Source organism: Galeopterus variegatus, unplaced genomic scaffold (assembly GCF_000696425.1).
Source record: "Galeopterus variegatus unplaced genomic scaffold, G_variegatus-3.0.2 Scaffold2759, whole genome shotgun sequence".
NCBI classification, from domain to species: domain Eukaryota; kingdom Metazoa; phylum Chordata; class Mammalia; order Dermoptera; family Cynocephalidae; genus Galeopterus; species Galeopterus variegatus.
The window spans coordinates 63439-68933 of NW_007728870.1; positions in this window are offsets into that span (position 1 = coordinate 63439).

A 5495-nucleotide genomic window follows, 5' to 3' on the forward strand; every position below is an offset into this window, starting at 1 on the left:
CAGTATAACAAACTAAACAATAATTACTCTCTGTTTATATATAGTATTTTATATTAAATATAAAGAGTTCATGTGGAATTATTAGAAGCAAAAAAAATTGCATTAATAAAAGCATTTTCACCTTTTTTCTATGAATCATATACTACCTTGGACTCTGAGTTGCCAGTAACGAAAGCATAGGTCAGACTTCTTACATTTAAGTCCAAGTCAAAAAAAGAGGAGGAGATGTAATTTGTCATAATAATATTTCATTGTCTCAGAATCGAAGGACAATATCTGATGGGTCCTCAGAACCTATGTTCCATTCTGCATGTCTCCATCTCTCTCTTTCTCTAATCATGGCTACCAAAGGCATCAGGCTTGGATTTTGAAACTGGTGCTGCCATTTATCAGTCTTTTTTCCCTTGGAAACATTACTCAATCTCTTCTGTGTCTCATTTTGTTAATATATGAAATTGTCATAAAAATAATAGCATCCACTTCATTGGGTGGTTGCAAATATTAAATGAGTTGCTGTATGTAAACACATAAAACACTGCCCGGCATAGCATGCATTCTAGAAGTGTTCGTTATCCTTATTTGTATTTCAATGTCACCACCAAAGCTTTTTCCATACCATTAATTTTTAAAATGAGGCAAAAGGAGATGTTTTTCCCAAAGTAGTTCATTGAAGAATGGAGATAACCACATTAATCTTTACCATCTAACTTGATTAGAAAAATTAAGGCACCATTTTATCAAAAAGATTTGATGAAAGCCCTGGACTCTAGAATGTTTACAAAGGCATTCTACATTGTTAGGCCAATGTTTTGTGACAGAAGTGAACCCCATATTGCATGAAGAGAAAGGGAAACCAGAAAACAGGAATGCAATAAAGATGTGCCACATACTCTTACCTCTGGTCAAGGATTATGAAATGGGGAGTCAAAAGATATTCAGAAACAGAAATAGATATTTTGCTCTGTTTTGTTTTTCTCCTTGTATTCCTCTCAGCGTTCTCTCTTACTGGTTCTGAGTCTTTGCAAAAGGAATGAATGAATGAATGACATAAAGAGGCTAAGCAAATAAATGAAAGAAGAAAAGAATTCCAGTACTAGGTACTCTTAGGAAATGGTAGAGTTAAGAGAATAATTTTAAGTGAGAAAAGGGGATGAGAAGAGGGTATTAAAAGGGTTGAAGGATAGCTAGCTACTTAACTCAAATGTTTTAGAAGATTTGATATGCCTAGGATTTAAAGAAAAAGTTTTAAAGTTGGCCCAAATTACTGATATTTACAATACCAAGGTACTATTCTACCAGCTTTGTATTATCCTGTTCTCACAACCCCTGATGCATAGTACCTTGTTTCCATTACAGATGAGGAAGCTGAGCCCCAAACAGCTCAGTTATTTATTTATTTATTTATTTCATCATTATACAATGTAAACATTTTTTGTGGCCCTTTACCAATTTCTCCCCAACCCCTCCCTTCCACTTTCCCACCTTTGTTGTCCTCAGTTCTGTTCTCTCCTTTTGAGAGTTCAAGGAATTACTGTAGTTGTAGCATATTTCTTTTTTCCTTTTTTTTTTTTTTCTTTTCCTACTCCCACTTATGAGTGGAACATGTGGTATTTCTGTGTCTGGCTTATTTCACTTAAACGTAATTTTCTCTAAGTTCATCCATGTTGCTGTGGATAGCAGAATTTCATTCCTTTTTCATAGCAGAGTATAAAACATCATTCCTTTTTTTACAGCAGCATCCATTGTGTATATATATCATATCTTCCTTTCTAGTCATCTGACAATGAACATTTAGGTTGGTTCTAACTCTTAGCTATTGTAGATAGACCTGCAATAAACAGGGGAGTTCAGGTGTCCCTTAAACATGGTTATTTCCATTCCTTTGGGTACATACCCAGCAGCAGAATTGCTAGATCATATGGCTAACTCTTAGCTATTGTAGATAGACCTGCAATAAACAGGGGAGTTCAGGTGTCCCTTCAACATGGTTATTTCCATTCCTTTGGGTACATACCCAGCAGCAGAATTGCTAGATCATATGGCAGTTCCATCTGTAGTTGTTTGAGGAGCCTCTATACTGTTTTCCATAGTGGCTGCACTAATATTCAGTTCCACTAATATACACTGTGTAGGAGGGCTCCCCTTTCTCCACATCCTCACCAGCATTTGTTATTCTCTGTCTTTTTAATAATGGCCAATCTAACTGGCATAAGATGATATCTCAATATGGTTTTGATTTGCATTTCCTGATGCTTAGTGATGTTGAGTATTTTTTCATGTGTCTGTTGGCCATTCATATATCTTACTTTGAGAAATGCCTATTTACTTCCTATGCCCATTTTTGGCTTGCTTGTTTTTTTTTACTGTTTCTTGTGCTCCTTGTATATTCTGGGTATTAATCCCTTGTCAGATACATATTTTGAAAACATTTTCTCCCATTCTGCAGGTTATCTTTCTGCTCTGTTAACTGTTTCTCTTGCTATACAGAAGCTTTTGAGTTTGATATAATCCCATTTGTTTATTTTTCCTTTTGCTGCCTGTGCTTTTGGAGTCTTGTGCATAAAGTCTTTGCCCAGTCCTACTTCCTGAAGTATTTCCCCTATGTTTTCTTTTAGTAGTTTCATAGCTTCAGGTCTTCAATATAAGTCTTTAATCCATTTTAAGGTGACTTTGGTATATGGCAAGAGATACAGGTCTAGTTTCATTCTTCTACATATGAATGTCCAGTTTTCCCAGCACCACTTATTGAAGAGGCGGCCTTTTCCCAGTGTATGCTCCTCTTGCCCTTGTCAAACATTAGTTGGCTGTAAGTATGTAGATTGATTTCTGGATTCTCTATTCTGTTCCATTGGTATGAGTGTCTGTTTTTATAACAGTACCATGCTGTTTTGGTTACTATAGCTTTGTAGTACAATGTGAAGTCAGGTAGTGTAATGGCTCCAGCTTTTATTATTATTGTTGTTGTTGTTGTTGTTGTTATTATTATTATTATTATTATTTTGCTCAGGACTGCTTTGGCAATTTGGGGTCTTTTGTTGTTCCATATGAATGTTAGGATTGTTTTTTCTAGTTTTGTGAAGAATGTCATTGATGTTTTGATGGGGATTGTGTTGAATATGTAGATCACTTTGGGTAGTATGGACATTTTCACAATGTTGATCCAAGAGCATAGAATGTCTTTCCATCTTTTTGTGTCCTCTTTAATTTCTTTCAGCAGTGATTTTTAGTTCTCATTGTAGAGATCTTTCACTTCTTTCGTTAAATTTATTCCTAAGTATTTTATATTTTTGGTGACTATTGTAAATGGGCTTGCTTTCTTGATGTCTTTTTCTGCTAGTTCATTGTTGGAGTATTAAAATCTACTAATTTTTGCTTGTTGATTTTGTACACAGCAATTTTACTGAAACAGTTTATCAGGTCTAAGAGTTTTTTTGGTAGAGTCTTCAGGTTTTTCTATAAGTTTTTAAAAGTTAAAACAGCTAGTAAGAGACAGAGCCAGGACTTGACAATCAGGTAATCTAAAGAGCCGAAGACCTTAAACTCTACCCCTTACTATTCTATTTTGAAAAATGACTGAGTTGGAAATTAATATTATAAAGCAAAACTCAAGAGTTAAAATAAACACACTAAAATGAATGCCATCAAGATTTTTTGCAAAGTCCAATATGAGAATGAGAACGTGACCTATATGATTATATTTGCCACATAAGAAGGGACATAATTAGGTATCATTACTGTACTTTCTTGCAAGCTCCTTCCTGAGATTAAATAATAGAATGTTTGTGAAAAGAATAATTAGGGATTTCTCATCTCTTACTAAAAAAAACACACACAGAATATTTTTAGCCTTTGAAAGTGAACATATTCAACTAAACTAAAAACTCAGAGAAAACTGAATAAATGAAAACAGGATATTTGCATGATTCAATTCAAGATTCAACTTTGAATAGAAAGAGTAGAGACTTAAGGAGAAAAATAACAGTACACCACTACAAGGTAGGGTCTGCCTCAGAACCCTGGATTAATATTAAGAAATCTTTCACCATGATAGAGCATATCAATAGGTCTAAGTATTTTTTAAAAACCCCAAACCTTTTAATAGTCATAATAAATACCACAAGTTATTTGATAAGATCTAACATTCATGACTAAAAACATAACTTTAAAAACTAGGAATGAAAATATACTTTAACATGTTAAAAATCTATATTTAAAGCCACTATCAGTGTCCTTCCTAACAATGAAAATACTAGGAACATAATGAAACACAAGATTGTTTTAAAATCAGGAACCAAAAAAAGATGCCCAGAATGGTATGAAACAGACACTAGTCATATAACTCTTGAAAACTATAGACATAAATGTACTAGAATCCTAGCATTACCCACTAAATTAAGTATAAATTTTCAGAATTAATAAAATAATTTAGTAAATTATTTATTAATAATAAATTATTATTTTATTTATAAAATATACAAATATCAATCTCTATCTCCTATATCAGCAACAACCAGTAAGACTCATTTTACACTAGCAACCATAATCCTAAAACATCTAAAATTAGCTTTCATTAGAGGCCAGTAGGTAAAAAACTATGAAACTCTACTTTAAAGGATATAATTCTTTAATAATTGGAGGAACATGCCAAATTCCTAGAAAGTAATGTTGAATGCTTTGAAAGTATCATCTTACCAAATTAATTTTAGGTTTAATATGAATCTAATAAAAATTCCAATGGGATTGCTTTTGGAACTTGGTGAAATGATTCTATAAAGTCATATGCCACAATAATGGACATGTTCTAAGATATTTTTAAAAGATGAACAACTAGGGGGAACTTGCCTATAGATATTAAAAGACTGAAAATCCATATTGCCTTTTACAGCTGCTCTCCTTTCAATATTTAGTAATATAGTAATTCACACATTTTATAGTTAAGTTTTATTAATAAAAATCACATTGTATATGAAAGACAGTCAAAACTTATGTATGTGGAAATAAGGTGACCAAAGATCCAACACATGGAAAATGAGTATTTACACAGATTATAAATCCATGAAACTTAAACATATTGTATAGAGATGGGTCATAGCTGTTTTTACTGCTACTACAATTGAGGCATCTGCCATCCCTCCCCTGGCAATTGAAATAGTTTTCTAACCAGTCTCCTCTATTTATCCAGTACATCATCCACTGTCTTACTCCGTTTTGTGTTGCTATAACACCGTACCTGAAACTGTGTAATTTGTGAAGAACCAGAGGTTTATTTGGCTTACGATTCTGGGACAGCTGCATCTGGCACGGGCCTCAGACTGCTTCTACTCATGGTGGAAAGTGGCAGCAGCCAGCGGGTACAAGCAGATGACATGGTAAGAGGAAGCAAGAGAGACTGGAGGTGCCAGGGTCTTTTAAACAACCAGTTCTCACAGGAACTAATAGAGCGAGATCTCACTCATTACTCCCTCCACCTGGGGAGAGCATTAATCCATTCATGA